Source organism: Balaenoptera musculus, chromosome 3 (genome assembly GCF_009873245.2).
Source record: "Balaenoptera musculus isolate JJ_BM4_2016_0621 chromosome 3, mBalMus1.pri.v3, whole genome shotgun sequence".
Classification (NCBI taxonomy): domain Eukaryota; kingdom Metazoa; phylum Chordata; class Mammalia; order Artiodactyla; family Balaenopteridae; genus Balaenoptera; species Balaenoptera musculus.
The window spans coordinates 109,996,830-110,014,327 of record NC_045787.1 but is presented as its reverse complement, the minus strand read 5'-3'; the positions used below and the strand labels follow the sequence as shown (position 1 = coordinate 110,014,327).

Sequence of the window (17,498 nt, the reverse complement as noted above, 5' to 3'; positions counted from 1 at the left end):
TTAACAGCATAGCAGCAGCAGTGTTTCAGTGATGCGTGTTCGTTTGTGTCCACCTCCAGAGGCCCCTGCCCTTAGAGGAAGGCCCTGGGAGAGCAGAAGCCAGGGAGGCCCACGAAGCCCTGGGCTGGTGCAGAGCATGTGTCCAGTAGGAACCAGGCTGAAAGGCACTGCCCAGGTCTCTTGAGTAGGATGGGCCCTGCCAGGTGGCGGCAGAGAGCACGTTGGCCCCTCTGGACAGTGTCTCGTGAATCAGGAGACCATGCTGTGTGTAGAATGTGGCCAGATGGACCCCGCAGTCCAGTGGTTCCCAGTATGCTGGGCACTCCAGCTCTGGCCTAGAGCGGTCACGTGGCCTGTCCAGAACGCCTCTGAGCAAGATGAGGAAGGCCCTGCAAGGACTTCAGAACGTGTCCGTGGAGTTGGGGCCAAAGGGTTCATGCCCTCTGCTGGGCTTGAGTGAGAGGGGCAGTGCCAGCTCCCAATGGATGGTAAGAGCCTCAAGGGCAGAGCCCGTGGCTCTTGGTGCACGAATATAGTCTCAGCACTTGGCTCAGGGCCTTGCACCAAGACGTCAACAACTCACAGATGCTCAAGAATATGAGAGCTAGACCGCAAATTCCCATGTCCATGCGGCCCCGATGAATAGTGCATGCCACAGCCTGTAGAAATATTTGTGATGCTGAACCCAAATGGCCACACATGAATAAATTAGACGATGTGAGATGGCAGAAGCAGCACTTGGGCAGGTGGGAACAGTCCCACTGGCCCGAGCCGGGGGATGCTGGAGGTGGGGAGCCCACATGGGGCTGCATGAGGTCCAAGACCTGCTGTGGGGCAGGGCTGGGAGGGGAGGAGAAAGCCTGAATGGAGCCCCGCTGCAGAGTGCTGGTGACACTGGCAGAAAAGGGCTTCTGTGTGGTCACAGCTGGGAGCCTGGGCGCCCAGAGGGAAGGGCAGAGCTCTGGTCTCACTTGCACCGGCGCCAGGACCATGTGACAGGAGGATTCACGGTGGAGGAGTCCAGGTCTGTGGGCCTTCTGCACCCCGAGAAAGGGCAGCTTTCCCACCTCATCCACGGGCCCAGGCAGCGGGGTCCTGGAGCAGGCGGGTCTCCAGAAAGTTGAGTTTATCTTGTGATGGGAAGAGTCTTGGCCCCTTTCATGGCCATGCTTATGACACGAATGCTGACATGCTTTAGAAGTCATGAGGCCCAATGTGGAATCAAGACAAAATGAGCCCAGGAAAAATGTCCGAGGCCTGGAAGCCCTGCCCAGCCCAGGCCTGCCGATACCTCAGCAGCCGTGAGCACTAAAACACTTGACCACTTGCTCCAGCCTTATTGGCCATGTTGAATTTTATAGACTGACGTTCCATTCTCCAGTTTCCAGTATCCCCCAACTTGCATCTTTCTAAAGGTTTTTATTTCTGCATCAGAGTGTGCACGGCCTCCCTCACCATTGGTTATTCAAACAGCATTTCTTACGTCACGTGAGGGAAAATCACCCACCACAAAACCTGCCGCGGTGAAGGGTGCTGGGGGAGAGCTGGAGAGCGTGCGGGAGGGGCAGGCAGATTAGGTCTTGGTTCTGCTTCGTGCTGATTGAATTTATCCACCGAATCCTTCTGATTCGTTGGGTTTTTCACCGATTTTGTGAATTCCCACCCACTTGAGTGGCAGACAGAGCCGCTCTGCAAAAGATCCCTTTTCGGTGGAAAGGGGTACCTGCAAAGTCCCAGAGGGACCTGGGTTTGCAGCCCAGCTCTGTGACCTTGGGTGCATGACTCCGCCTCTCTGGGCCTTTTCCTCGGCTGTAAAAGGGGCTATTGGCAGTTCCCACCTGCTCCGTGGAGAAAAATAAAGGAGATGCAGCACAGAGACCACTTAGCGTGGGCCGGGTATGTTACACGTGTGTTGGGTATTAATGACACCTGTTGTCATCATTTATCTAATTCAGTGTGGCCTCAGGCCTGGAGCAGAGAGGTGCACAAGCTGTGAGGGGAATGCAGAGGCAGGAACAAGGGTTCTGACCAGCAGGTCTTGGGCCCGGATGACTTGCAGGTAGATGGAGAGTGGGAGAGGAAGGTGCTAAGAGTCAGGCCCTCAGGCTATCCTGGAGATGCCCACCAGGGGCTACGGCTCCCCCGTCTGCAACCCTGGCCCCGTCTGGACCCCATGGAGAAGGCTTCACTGCCTCTGGTTCAGTATCAGCTCCAGTTCCTAGGCAGGAGGCCAGCCAGTCTCTCCTTCTCTAGCGTTTCCATAGGGAATGCCCAGCAAGCAGTAGAGACCTGTTCACTGGTCCCAGGGCCTTGGAGGGCGCGGAGGCAGCCAGGCCTAGGAGGGTGCTTTGGGAGCGCACTTCTCCATCTTCGCCAGAACCATGGCTCCAGTGGGGAGCGGGCAGTAATGGATTGACAGAGGGCTGGGGGGCAAGCAGGATGGGATTCTTAGGAAAAAGGCTGGTGGGTATAAAGGACAGCTTCCTTCAGTCCTCACCCCAAGATGGCAGCAGAGTATTTAATGCCATCTTGAGTGCCACTGATGACGATTTGTCTTTCATCCCAAATTTCCAGGGAGTTGTTGATCCAGGAAACTTAAAAACACCTTTTTCCCGTGCAAACAAAAATTCTAAAATCATAATGTTTCACTGTCTTTTCCTACCAGCTTTACAAAGAGAAGTTATGACTTCACTCTCTGGGGCTTTCTCTGCCCCCAGAAGTCACTATATTAGGACCGTCCTTATGGGGTTGGAGCACGTAGAGCGAGGGGGACGGGGATGTGGTGGTGGGTTCCTAGGCGAGGCCACCACAGTTCAGAGCACTTGCTCTGCCACCAGAGCCCCTGAGCCCTCACTGGGGTGCAGAGGGGGTTCTCAGGGGTACCGCCTGGGGACATGACACTAACCCCTCTGCCAGGGAGGAGAGGCAGCATTCAAAGCCCATGTGCAAGAAAACTTGTGGTATCACATTCCTGTTGCTATGGCAATGGGATACTGTGAATACAGAATGAAATACAGCATCATTTAGGGATCATTAGCCGGTGAGAAAATCAAAACTAAACTCAGCAGCCTTGCTTCAGCGGGTGTTGGCAGCTTCCATACCAGCAGTCCTGACGTTCCAAGCAGGGTCTCACTTGCTGAAAGTCAGGGGGACAAGGGAGGTGGGATACGGTCTCCCCTTCTCTTTGGGGCAAAATTAGAGTCACATTTGTCCTCGGTACCAAATATTACCAATGAACACCAAGATAGTAGGTGGATTTCTCTGGACCTTTAAATTCTTCTAGAGTTTGTGTCTTAAAAGTTATCTTGTGACATGGCATTCCTATTTGTGTACTAGCTGGCACTTTTTAAATGATTTTTCTGACTCAGTTCTGAATTCACGCTTTATTTCCTACACTGTTGGAGAAGACAAGCTTGCCACTCAGCTATCACTCACCACGCCTGGCTTGTATTATCCCAGATGATAGTGTCATAGTTGGGCAGTTTTCCAAACAAACCACGAAATTATGGAAGAAAGAAGCTTGTTAGGGTTTCAGTTCTAAACAGGCCATTAAGCTTCCTCATCCTGCATGGAATTTGTAGGTACGCTTTGGTGCTTCAGAGGGGAATTCCCAGGCTTATGAAATCAGAGGAAATAATTGCCACTTTTTATTTTAAAAATTAAACATACTATAGACTCACTAATAAACCTTTTTTTCTTAAGTGTTACTAAACACAGGAATAAAAACCCAAACTTCTGTTACAAGTTAGCAGAGCAGATAGGTCTTGCTGCCAAAGACTTCTTTTCTTCTTTTGGGTATTTATTTAGTTGTTGTTGTTACTTTGCATCTTACTGCTTCAGAAACATAAATTGAGTCCCATGCCTCCAGGGCATTTCCACACTTTGACAAGTCTCCTCTGCCCTGCCAGGGAGAGCTACTCACATTCCCAGCTGTATCGGCCCAGCCCCAGAGAGACTCGGCGTCCCACGGTGTGGGAGCAGTGGGCGCAGGGCCGTGTTGGTGGTGGCAGGCATCCTAGGGGATTTGGCTTCACCCTGCTGGAGCGGTCCCTACAGCAGGGAGGTGCCGGGGCCTGCGGAGAGGCCCATGCTGAGGGAGCAGGTGGCACAGGACCAAAGGCACCGGCCTTAGGTCAGCCATGGGGCCATTCCACATCGCCTTGGAGAAGGCACATAAGCTCTGTCTCACTTACTGCGTCTGTAAGATGGGAATGATGATAGCGCCTACCTCATGGTGTCGCGAGCATAAAATGAGCAGTGCCAGTCACATCATGAGCGCTCTTCTCTAAGCAGTGTCAGCAGCACTCCAGAGGATGGTGTTGTCATTGCAAACATCAGGGCACAGTCGAGAGGCAGACACAGGAGGCTGTAAGAACCCTGCCCATATGTGACCACGCTGGATATGGGCTTAGAGGTCAGGGGTGTGGATGTTCTGTGAACAAGGGGAGAGAAGAACATTTGTTCTCCATGTGGATTTAATGAATGACTGGAATTTGACCTCCAAATGATCAAACTTCTATCAGCTTCTCCAACTGCCTTGTTTTTTTTTTTAATTAGAGTAAAATTGCTTTACAATGTTGTGTTACTTTCTGCTGTACAATGAAGTAAACCAGCTATATGCATACCTACATCCCCTCCCTCTTCAACCTCCCTCCCCCACTTTCCCCCCCCATCTAGGTCATCCCAGAGCACCGAGCTGAGCTCCCTGAGCTATACAGCAGGTTCCCACTAGCTATCTATTTTACACATGGTAGTGTATTTATGTCAAACCTAATCTCCCAGTTCATCCCAGCCTCCCCTTCCCACCCTGTGTCCACATACCTGTTCTCTACATCTGTGTCTCTATTCCTGTCCTATAAGTAGGCCTTGCTTTTTGAAAAGAGATGCAGTGAGTCATCCAAGTTCACCCCGTGAGCTAGTAGAGATGGAAGAGAAGAACCAAGAGCTCCTGATTCCAGGCCTAGAGGAAGTTTCTGGAATGCATGGAAGGCTCTCAGGAACTGTCAGCTGAGCCCGAGGGAGGGATTGGTCCACCAGAGGATGAGAAGGGGAATGTCTGGGGAGGGAGCTGGAGAAGAGACATTTGAGGTGAATCTTGAAAGGTGAGTGAGGGCATCCTAGGGTGCAGACGGGACAGGGCAGGTGATTCAGATGCAGGTCCTGGGGGCGGGGGCGGGGGCGGATGGTGACGGAGACTACAGGTGAATGCAGACAAGTGGGTAAGCGTGAGGCCTGTGTGCCAACCTAGGTAATTTGAACTCAAGCTGACTGAGTGTCAGATAAGATAGTCCAGCTTTCCCGTTTCCCAGATGGGAAACCAGAGGTCCTGAGAGGGTGAGTACCTGCCCCAAGTTCCACAGGCTCTGCCGCTACAGCCCACCCTTCATAATCACCCCCAGCTTCGGGGCTCTTTTTAATTCCGTCCCAGCAAGGCATGTTCACAGCAGATGTGACTGCATTATCCTTTTCCCCCAGGAGACTTTGTGGAGGGAGGACTCAGGAGCCATGGTCAGTGGAAAGGCCTCTGCTGCTGGGCGGGGCCTCCGTGCTGTGCAGGTCAGCAAGAGGCCCAGCTGGGAGCTTCTCCAGGAGAGCTGGCTCAGTCATCCTGAACCCACAGGGCCTCTGCACACCAGAGCACCAGACCACTTCCTCTCCCCTGAGGAAGGAGTGGGAAACTCAGCATCTCCCAGAGCTGCCAGAGGAGCCTGGAGATGAAGCCGCAGAGCCTCTGGGGCATGCCCACTGTTAGTTTGCTCTGGCCTCTGGGCACTGGCCTCTACTTTCTCTCCAGCCCCCCACCTGTTTCCAGTTTCTTCCAATTGTCCTTCCACTCCTGGCCCCACCTGCATTCTGTCCAAAGGCCGCTGCTGCTTCCCCAGCCCTTGCAAAGGAATCTCTCTGTACCCTTCCTGTCCTTCACTTTGAGCTCCACACAGGGGGATGTGGCCATTTGCCACCAAGCTGTCTAGCTTCAGAGATATTGGGGTTTTTTTTTAATTTTATTGAAGTTTAGTTGATCTACAATGTCATGTGTACAGCAAAGCGACTCAGTTATACATCTGTATATTCTTTTTCATATTCTTTTCCATTATGGTTTATCACAGAATATTTAATATAGTTCCCTGTGCTATACAGTAGAACCTTGTTGTTCATCCATCCTGTATATACTAGTTTGCATCTGCTCATCCCAAACTCCCAGTCCTTCCCTCCCCCACCCCACTCCCCCTTGGCAACCACAAGTCTGTTCTCTATATTTGTGGGTCTATTTTTGTCTCATAGATATTCATTTGTGTAGTATTTTAGATTCCACATATAAGTGATATATGGTATTTGTCTTTCTCTTTCTGACTTACTTCACTTAGTATGATAATCTCTAGTTACATCCATGTTCCTGCAAATGGCATTATTTCATTCTTTTTTATGGCTGAGTAGTATTCCATTGTATATATGTACCACATCTTCTTTATCCATTCATCTGTCAATGGACATTTAGGCTGTTTCTGTGTCCTGGCTATTGTAAATAGTGCTGCTATGAACATAGGGGTGCGTGTATCTTTTTGAATTATAGTTTTGCCTGGATACATGCCCAGGAATGGGATTGCTGGATCATATGGCAATTCTATTTTCAGTTTTTGAGGAACCTCCATACTGTTCTCCATAATGGTTGTACCAGTTTACATTCCCACCAACAGTGTAGGAGGGTTCCCTTTTCTCCACACCCCCTCCAGCATTTATTATTTGTAGACTTTTTAATGATGGCCATTCTGACTTGTGTGAGATGGCACCTCATTGTTGTTTTGATTTGCATTTCTCTAATAATTAGAGATGATGAGCATCTTTTCATGTGCCTATTGAACGTCTATATGTCTTCTTTGGAGAAATGTCTATTTAGGTCTTCTGCCCATTTTTCAATTGGGTTGTTTGTTTTTTCGTTATTGAATTGTAGGAGCTGTTTGTATATTTTGGAAATTAAACCCTTATCGGTCGCATCATTTGCAAATATTTCCTCCCAGTCCATAGGTTGTCTTTTCATTTTGTTTATGGTTTCCTTTGCTGTGCAAAAGCTTATAAGTTTGATTAGATCCCATTTGTTTATTTTTGTTTTTATTTCTATTGCCTTGGGAGACTGACCAAAGAAAACATTGGTGCAATTTATGTCAGAGAATGTTTTGCCTGTGTTCTCTTCTAGGAGCTTTATGGTGTCATGTCTTGTATTTCAGTCTTTAAGCCATTTTGAGTTTATTTTTATGTATGATATGAGGGTGTGTTCTAGCTTCATTGATTTACATGCAGCTGTCCAGCTTTCCCAACACCACTTGCTGAAGAGATAGAGATGTTGTTGAATGTCCACTGGGTGCCAAGGCTGTGCAGGACCTGAGGGTACCAGTATGATCAGGATGCCAGGCCTGACATTATGGAATTAACAGCCAAAAACAGGTCGGGGTCTAGTCCCCAGCACCCCCACTCTCTGGGCCACTGTGTGGGGCTGCTCTAGCCAGAGACACCCCAAGATCTCAAGGACCAATGGGAGTCTTCACGGACCATCTCCTTCTTGCAGCCTCCTCCGTAGCTTCTGCCGTCATCAGTGCGTCACCAACAGCCTTCCAGCACAGTGGCCTTCAGGTCGCAGTCATCCCATTTATAGTATCTGCTTCCAGGATCAAGAAACATGACTTAAACATGTGTCCCCTCTGGATATTTCCTCTAGGTTTTGTGCAAGACAATGTCCTGACATGAGCACCCTGCAAGTACGCAAGAATGCTGTCAGTTCAGCACGTGTGGTGTGCTTCACAGAACCACCACACTTTAAATACATTCCAGTAATTAAAAATTGCTAATAAGTTATTGAGCTGAGAAAGTCTCGCACTGCACTGATTTCACTTACGGAAACGGGTTGCAGTCTCTGAGGCCCCCCACAATGTTCCCTGTTCTTTCCCAGCACCCACTCCCTCTTATTCCAGCCCTTCCTTCTCTGTGTCCACTGACAGGCTCACACTCTTTCACCCTACAGCACAAAGAGCCGGCCTCATCCCAGCATCCCTCAAGGCACCATTTCACCTCTCCCCTCCTTCTCTCCCAGGCACCTGAAGCCTTGCCTGCACTGGCCGCCTCCGCTTTCCCAGCTCCCTGGCACTCTGCCCACCAAGGCCTGCGCCTGGCTCTTGTCCCCATTAAGAACACCGTATCCTTGTAAATGCCAAGTCCAGGTGGCACTTTCCAGGTCTGGTCTTACTACATCTGTCCTACATGGGTGTCCATCAGTCTTCCTGGTCCAGCCCCTGCCCCTCTGACTCTTCCCAGGCCCCCTACTTGTTCTCCCAGCTCCTGGTCAGATATTTCTTCAAACCCACCTTTCATGTGGCTTTAAGAGTGAACCCTCCAAGAGGTAACTCTGACCGTGTGCTCTCCTGCTTGAACCCTTTCATCCGTTCATCCAAGGAACATACACTTCCTATGAGTCGGGTCTACTCTGGGCACTGGGGATACAGCAGTGCACAAACAGACAGGGTTCCTGCCCTCGTGGAGCATACAGTCTTATGGGGGAGACAGTAAACAGGAGATGAGGTGTCTTAGGTGGTGACAAGTGCCAGAGAAGAGGAAGACAGGGAAAGAAGTTAGTGAGAACATCTAACATGAGAAGTGACTTTTGAGCAAAGGCCTGAAGGAGGCTGGGAGGTCAGGGAGGGAGGCATTTGAATAGCTGGGGCAAGAGCATCCCAGCGGAAGAAATAGCAGATGCAAAGACCCTGGTGTGAGAGGTCTCCTGGCACTTTTGGAGATCAAAAAGGGGACCAGGGTTGCTGGAGCAGAGTGCAGAAAGGGAGAGACATCCAAGAGGTGAAGGGACAGATCATCCAGGTAGGGCCTTGTCAGCACTGAAAGCCCAAACTCTTAGCCACTGTGCTATGTTTTCTTTCTAATTTCCACCACCCTCACCCAGGGATGGCCTTGAGGGGACCTCCCTCTTCATCACCACCCCAGAAAGCTTGAGGGGTGTGCTGTGGGCTGGAAAAGACGACCTGTCCAGGAGCTCATCACCAAGGATTTCTAGGTTCACGCTTTAACTGAGATAAGCCTATAGGGCCCAGGGGATTTCCTGCATAAGCCCCAAGCTGCCCAAGGTGCCATCAGAACTTCTAGCAAGAGCAGCGTCGTCCCTCTGTTACAACTTCTTGTTAGCTTGCGTGTCCTCCCACTATCTTGGATGTCCTTATGAGTGGCGAAATGTGATTTGTCTTTCTATTCTTTGCTTATTGGAGATGTTCCATTCATTTCTTAGATGAATGCACAAATTGATGATTATGTGTTATAGGGCTCGCACAGTCCCATAGAGGGCCCCACATGAGAGGATGGGAAGCCCTAGCTGGAGGCCCACCATGCAACGCAAATCACAGGGTCCCAGCAAAGGAGGTGATAGATTCATACGTAGGACCCTGCTCAAAGGGGGAGTGGGGGGAGCACATCCGTGGGTGTTGAGGGAGCATGAGGAAGGAGGGAAGGAGAAGGAAGTGGGGTGAGGGGGTCACATGGAGCCTTCTGCCCCCCAAGCTTCCCCGCAGGAGGCTGCTCAAGGAAGGCCCTGCGTGGAGAGGAGGGAGACCCTTGGTTCAGGCTGCTTAGCACCATTTAATGGAACTAAGGCCAGAACTTGGGAGGCTTTGGATGATGATCAGGAGTCAAATGTTTAGTTACTAGAGCGAGAAGTTGATTTGGGACTTCTTTAAGGTTCTCCCCTATTGCACCTTCAATTAAGATCAAGGCCCCCGTGTAGCAGCCGCTAAATGACACCACATATTGAATCTCTGTGCTCAAGCAGTTTATTTAATTATCTGTGTGACAAACTCAGCAGCTGTCAGGCCAGCCACAACTCAAATACGTTGACTCTGGGTCCCTGCCTGACAGTGTTTCCTGCTTACTGACAGGCTGGAGGCAAGGGCTTTCTCGCTCTTCTGTACACAGGGAGTCCCTTTCAGGTTCTTCTGTTCCCTGAGGACATAAGGTGTTAAAGGGGCCAGTGGCTGGGAAGACAGTGGGTACGTGAGTCTGGCGAGGCCTGCAGGTCCGCCTGCAGTTCTTGGTTCTCAACCCCCTGACTCACCTGCACCCCTTGCGGCTGGCATGGGTGCCCAGACTCTCTGCCTGCTTTTCTGGACAGGGAAGCAATGTACCAGTTTGGGCCATCTTTTTCTCCAAAGAGAGGGAGGTACAGTTATCACTGTGCCAAATTAACTGAAATAAAGCAGGGAAGTTTGGAGGTGGAACAGACCCCCAGAGTGACCCAGGGAGAGGTAGGTGATGGCTCATCTCCCCCAGCAGAGCAGGCTCATCAAATGCATGAATAAGGAGATGCAACTCTCAGCCTGTGGAGGTGAGCCCCCACCTGGGACAGCCAAGGGGCAGAGCTACAGAACGCTGGGGCCCAGCCCTCTGCAGCATCCTGGGGCTCAGGAACCGCCCGTTTTCCTATCGTGGGTGGACTTGTGCCTGGCCCTGTGCCACATGCCATGGAAGAGCAGGGCCCAGAACATGGGGTGTTCTTGAAGCTAATGAGAGCAGAGCTTCACAGTGACTCCCAGACTTGGGCAGCCGGTCCCCGCGAGCCCTGCCCTCTGCCTTGATTCTTCTTATGCTCACTTCTGCTTTGATGTGTTCCCATCCCTCATTAATGAAGGTAAGCAGAGTGAATCTACTTTCAGAAAGCTCCCCTAAATGAAAGTAGTAGACTCACTCTGCTTGCAGGTAATTAAAATCACCAGATGCAGTGAACTCTGTCCACTTGTTATAAGCAGGGTGTGTGTGTTGTGTGTTTCTCTCTGCAGCGGGAGGAAAGAGCTCATCCAGTGACCTGGCAGACATGTCTGTTTACTTGTCTTCCTTAGGGAATTGTGTTCCACTGTCTGTCCCTTAGTCCTCTCCTGCCCACTTTGGTCAGCTGAGGTGTGGCCCACAGGCCTGTCTCCGGTGGACCAGCAAATGCCTCTCCGAGCCCCACATGCCGCTTTCATTCTGCCTGGCTGAGTTCTCTGATCCTCTACCCATACCTCTCTCTCTCCCTGTCTCTTGTGTGTGTAGCTCACTTAATCATTCCTGTTTCCATTAAAATATAGCAAGCTCAAGGTCTTTTTTATGGGCTTAGCAGAGACCTTCGCTTCACCCAGTCAGATGGAGCTTGTGCCCACCCAGCTCTGCATGGGCCCTCGTAGCTGAGGTTGTAAATTTCTCCCCCACCTGAGCCTGTCCAGTGATTTCAGGAACCCAGGGGTTGATGGGTCTGATAGCAGAAGCTTTTCCTGGTAGGGGGTAATGGGCAGGAAAGAGGGACTGAGGATGAGCTCTTTGCCAAGCTGCAGAAGGAAGAAAACCCCAGAGTGAGGAAGGCATTTCAAAGTGGGACACCCAGGGACACCAGGATAGCAGTGGAGGTGGTGGCAGGAAGGGTTAGTGACGCATCGTCCCAATTATTTAGAGAGTGAGCTTGTGAGTTCTCCTTTCCCCCCATGAACAAAACCAGATTTTCAAGGGCGTCTCTCAACTATGTGGCCACAAGTGTTGGTTACAGTGAAGTTACAACCCTTCAGTGGTATTTAGTGGCAGTGACATGCAGGTAGCCGTAATTCCACAGTCTGGACCATCTCGCCAGGGCCGGGATGCGAGCCAACGGCAGTGAAGCCTGCACAGACCTGTTTGAACGTGAAAGAGAGGTTGGCACATTCACACACGCTCTGTTTTACACCCACGTCTGTCTCCACGTGGATGTGTGCCATGACCAGTGAGGTGAGCACGCTGCACAGAAAGGAAGTCCCGCTCCCTGCCACGGAGCCACCGCAGGCTCTGCTCAACAGGAGGAGGGGACGCTCGTGTCTCCCGTGCCTCCCCGCATCTCCCCCTCACCTGTGTGCCTGCTCACCCCCACCACACCCCACCCCTGCCAAACTATAGCAGCGTGAAGGTCTTGTTTACGTGCCAGGCTTCTCTCAGGAAACACTCTACTCACAGGTTTGTTTTTCTTTAATTGAAGTATAGTTGGTTTACGATGTTGTGTTAGTTTCAGGTGTACAGCAAAGTGATTCAGATATATATATGTGTGTGTGTTCTGTTTTTAATTCTTTTCCATTATAGGTTATTACAAGATACTGAATATAGTTCCCTGTGCTATACAGTAAATCAGTAAATCATTGTTTATCTATTTTATATATGGAAGTGTGCATCTATTAATCCCATACTCCCAATATATTCCTCCCCCCTCTCCACTTTGGTTAACCATAAATTTGTTTTCTGTGTCTGTCTGCTCACGGTTTTAAAGGAACAAACTTTGGATTTTAAAAAGTTTTGTGGCTCTCAGGACAAACAGTTGTGTGTATCAGGAAGACCTAATGAGAACGGGCATCTGTAGAGAAAGAAGGCAGAATCCGCTGCTGGGAAATGTGGTTTCTCTCCCATGAGAAACGCCGACAGGAGCCCATGTACTCATTTAGAGAAACAGTTGGTGGGAAACAAGATGCACCCTTGAACGTGCCTGTCTAGAAGGCTGGGGAAGAAGTAACTCGAAGGGAAGGCTCCGCCGGCCTTCCTTTGGGTGCAGCTCCACAGGGACTCAGTTGGCTGCGATTACAATCATCAAAATTTGCAGCAAATTATTGTGATTTTACGCTTCTCACCCTTTTGAAGAGATCAGAGATTTGGCTTGGAATGGAAGGCAGGGTAATAGCTAATGCAAGAAGCTCATGCAGTGTGCCAGGCTCAAGGCTGGGTACTTTATTCACTCTTTCTCATCAACCCCACACGGCCCTCCTGGATACGGACTATTAGTATTCCTACTTGGCAGATGAGGAAACCGAGGCTCAGAGAGGTTTAGTGACTTGCCCAAGACTAGCCAGCTGGTGAGCGGGAGAGCTGCACTTCAGAGTCACGTCTCTGACTTTTTTTTTTTTTTCTTTTTTTTAATTTATTTTTGGCTGTGTTGGGTCTTAGTTTCTGTGCGAGGGCTTTCTCTAGTTGCGGCAAGTGGGGGCCACTCTTCATCGCGGTGCACAGGCTTCTCACTATCGCAGCCTCTCTTGTTGCGGAGCACAGGCTCCAGACGCGCAGGCTCAGTAGTTGTGGCTCACGGGCCTAGTTGCTCCGCGGCATGTGGGATCTTCCCAGACCAGGGCTCGAACCCGTGTCCCCTGCATTGGCAGGCAGATTCTCAACCACTGTGCCACCAAGGAAGCCCACGTCTCTGACTTTTTGATTTTAAATGTTACATATTGTCTTAGCGCCTACTGCTGTACTGCATCTCTTATACCTATAGTGATTTTTACAATTAACAAAAGGAAATAAGCTCTGGAAATCATTGGACTTTTAAAGCACTCAGTGACTGTTGCTCACCATCGTGGCAGATGGTGCCTGTGTCCACGTTCTGTTCTGAAGGAGGGATTTTTCACACATGCAGCTGACGGGCACCTTGCTGTTAGCCACTCTTGTCTCAACAAAGAAATGGTGATTTTTTTTTTTAAACGTTTCTTCCTTTGTAGCCTTTGCTCCTTCTCCTATGCCTTCTGCATATGTGCTGATTTTTATAAATAAAAAAGGACAGAGACTTTGCCGTGAGCCCCACCCAGTCTAATCGTGGGTCAGGATGAGCTGGGAACCACGTGTGTTCTCCTCGGAGGTGCCAGTGGACAGAGTGGGCTTGGGGCCAAGCTGCCGACCAGGCCTGCTGACTTGGCCTCCCACTGCGGCCCCAGGCAGGGTCCTGGGAGGACCAGGAACCTGTGGGATGGCCCGAGGTGGTGTCCATGGAGAAGGGGATCGGAGCGGGTGTGATCAGGGAAAGCACAGCATCACGCAGGATTTACAAGCAGCACCAAGGTGTGCCCTGACTTCATTCCACCTGTTCGCTCTCGTTCCTGGGGCAAGTAAAGCAGTGGCCTGTTTTCAACATTACGTGGACCAAGGTTCACTCTTAGGCTTCAGGATTGTTTTAAAAAAATCTGTGGTTCTTATATCTGGCCATTCATGACTTGGCAGGTCTCAACAACTCAGCGTTTCATTTATTTCACAAGCACTGTGTGCCAGGCCCAGTTTAGGGGCTGGGGACTCAGGAGGAGGGTGAAGTGGCCCCTGCCTGTGGGGAGCTCCTAGTGGAGGTGCATGTAAACCAGGGTGGGGAGCACCACGGTGGAGCACCTCCAGCCTCTTATGGAAGGAACCGGGAGGCCTCCTGGAGGAGGTGCCATCTGGGCTGAGTACTGAACGATGGGTAGAAGTAGGTTAGTCAAAGAGGAAGGGAAAGGGCCTTTTAGGCCAAGGGTTGGGGTGTGAAGCCAATATGGGGAGCCACAAGCCACCTGCTGTTTCTCCAAATATGAAGTTCAAGGTGGGAGAAAGCGGCAAGAGCTGAATCTGGGGAGGGGCTTTGGCCAATTCTGGGCTAGACCTTGAACTTCAGGTTAAGGGGATGGGGGCTTTCTTTTGCAGGCAGGATTTGGGGGTTTTAAACAGTCTGGCTGGTGTTTAGAAAGATCACCCAGCATTGCCATGGGGAGCAGCTTGGGGCAGAGCCCAGCGAGGAGGCATTTGACGCATGCAGCAGAGAGATGTGGGAGCCTGAGTTAAGGGAGTGGACAGACTGGGGAACTCTTCAGGAAAAATCAGTTTGGCAGGACCAGGGACTGGTTGAACACCCTGGGAGAAGGAGGTGGGAGTGACGTCGAGGCTCATGGCCTGGATGGAGCGCATGCCTTTTCCACCGAGATGGGGACGCAGGAGCGGAAGCTTTGTGAGTGGTAGACTCACCCCGTCTGCTGTGGATGTGGGGAGTCTAAGGCCCTGCAGGAAGGCTGGGGGAAGAGGGACTCAGTTTCTATAAAAGCCTGCCCTCTAGACTTCAGCCATTCCTTCCTAAAGAGGCTTTCAAACATTTTGGGGATGGCAGAGTCAGCCCTGCCTCCTACCCTTACTGCATTAGTCGGGGCTCTCCAGAGACACAGAACCAGTAGGATGTGTTTAGAGAGAGAAAGAGATTTTTTATACGGAATTAGCTCATGTGGTTATGGAGGCTGAGAAGTCCCAAATCTGCAGGACGGGCCAGCAGGCTGGAGACCCAGAAGGAGCCAGCATTCCATTGTGAATCTGAAGGTCATCTGCTGGAGAATTCTGTCTTACTTGAGGGAGAGTTGGTCTTTTGTTCTATTCAGGCCTTCAACTGATTGGATGAGGCCCACCCACATTGTGGAAGACCATCTGCTTTGCTCAGTTCACTGGTTTAAATTTTAATCACATCCAGAACACCCTTACAGAAATACCCAGAATAATGTTTGATCACCTATCAGGGTGCTGTTGCCCAGCCAAGTTGACACATAAAACTAAGCACTATCTACTCACCCCAGGGTTGTTCTAACTGCCTTCGTCAGACCTTAACCAGTCCTTGTCTAACTGTAAGTATAGGCCATCACTGGGTAGGTCTGCATGAGGTTCTTCGATCCACAGGATCCAAGCATCCCATCTGGACCAGGCCCTGAACAGCCGTGCGGACGTGCTGGCCCTTTGTCAGGGGCGCACCCCATTGCCACTCCATCTAGAGAGCAGGACGTGAGTCAGGAAGGAGGCACTGCTTAGATGTCCAGTGAGAGGTGTGCTTCCCCCACCCTGGGGCTCAGTCCCTGACCCTGGGCTGCAGATGGAGTGTTGACTCTCGGGGTCATTGCACCTGCTTCCCCTGAATTGCAGCCCAGCCCTCACCCCCACCCAGCACCCAGGAGATCCACCGAAGTGGGGGTGTGGCACTCACCCCAGAAGGCCCCGCCCTCCTGCGCCCACCAACCTTAGAGGTGCTTTCTGCCAATGGCTGTTTTCCCAGTAAAGTTCTTCTCTCCCACAAGCTTAATAGTTTAAACAATAGCTGTCTGAAATTACACTTAAACACTCAAATGATATAAGATACAAACTTGAGAGGAGAAAAATCAAAGGGGAACAAAGGCGTCAAATTTCTCGGAACACAAGGAAGATGTACACGTGGCGGGAGATGGTGGCAGGACACAAAGGCTGCTGATTAAATCCTAACGTGGCTCCGTTCCAAGGATACCTTTGTCTGGAACCGCACACCTCAGCCAGCAAGCTGCCAGGTTCAGAGAAACAGGAATCAAAGTATTTAATCAGCTGCCTTGGTTGACGGTAGCGTTGCGGGGAGAACAGGGAGGTGCAGTACCTCCTGGATATGAAGGCGGCAGCAGGAGACCCACCTCTTAATAAGACAGTGACCAATTAACAGAGCAAATGTTTGAGGTGTCCCCGCCGAGTGATGGGATGCCTTTTCTTCTCCCAGAGCCCCCTGGGGGCCAGCCAGTCAGACAGGCAGGTACATGACTTAAGTTAATTGGAGAAAAACTCCTTCCAGGGAAGTGAGCACTGGCTTGTCATTTATTGGGACCGAAGTTTGTTTTTGACAAGTATCTTTGCCTGACCTGGGACAAGACATGTCCTTCAGATAGGGTCCCCGTCCCTACCACCCACCACCATGGAGACTGTGTGGTTGGGTTGGGGATCACAGAGCCAGAGGGCAAGGCTGCGAATCTGGGAAGCCAGGAGAATTTTGCAGTAGAGGTGCCTGGTGCACCTGGTCTGTGGTCCGTGAGAGGGTAGCTCTCCTCCCCTGTCCAGGCCGAGTCTGGAGAGCCCCTGCCAGGACCCCACTGGGGTCTGGGATCCTCGGATGACCAGGAAGGGGTGCAGAATGTGGGCCATGGGAGAGGCTGGGACGCAGGACATTGGAAGCTCAGGGGAGGGCAAAGTCAGGGTGGGCTAGGCTCGCTCTGACGGGGAGGAGTTGGTCATGCCGAGGGAGAGGCTGACTCCCGAGCTGGCGGAGGAGTAGATTTCAGTAACGGCCCCGTGGGCACACGGGCCCCCGCCAGCTGAAGTCGGAGGCCAGTTAAGAGGGCGGGGGAAGCTGACTGCACATCCCCCAGGCAGGCGCAGTCCCCCCTTCTCTCTCTCCTCCCCGCTGCCCCCTCTCCCATCTTCTCACCTCCCCCTTTCTGCTTTCCCTCTCTGCCCCTCTCCCCAGGAAGTGTGGCTTGAGTGTGCCCACACATACCTAAAACAAGCGGCTGGAAAATTACCTGTTTCTCAGTGAACTGGGTGTCACCAGTAGTTTTAATGACTTAAGCAGTTTCACTGGCGTTTAGGCACAGTTGAAATACGGAATTGTCCACCCTCCCCTGGACATCATCACCCAGCGTGGGGTATGGGATGGGACCCCTTCCGTCTGACTCTCCTGGTGTGTGAATGGCGGCGACTCCATATGAGCCAGCAAGGTTGTCTTTCGTTAGAGGAATCCTTCTCTCCAGCTTTTCCATCACAGTCTAGATTATAAATAAGTGACTAACTCAACAATCAAGTGAGTAATTTCTCAGGGTTCTTGCCTCCAGTTTAAAGAGGGAGGAGGAAGGGATGATGGGAACTAACAGTCAGGCTGGTGGGTGGGAATTATTCCCGCTTGTGAAGCGGAG

At 51.1% G+C, this 17,498-nt stretch overlaps 1 protein-coding gene across 2 annotated transcripts in view; it reads left to right on the top strand.

Moving 5' to 3' along the window:
• The window catches only part of FSTL4 (follistatin like 4), a 435,003-nt gene that overhangs the window by 198,202 nt on the left and 219,303 nt on the right, over window positions 1-17,498 (top strand). The window lies entirely within an intron of this gene.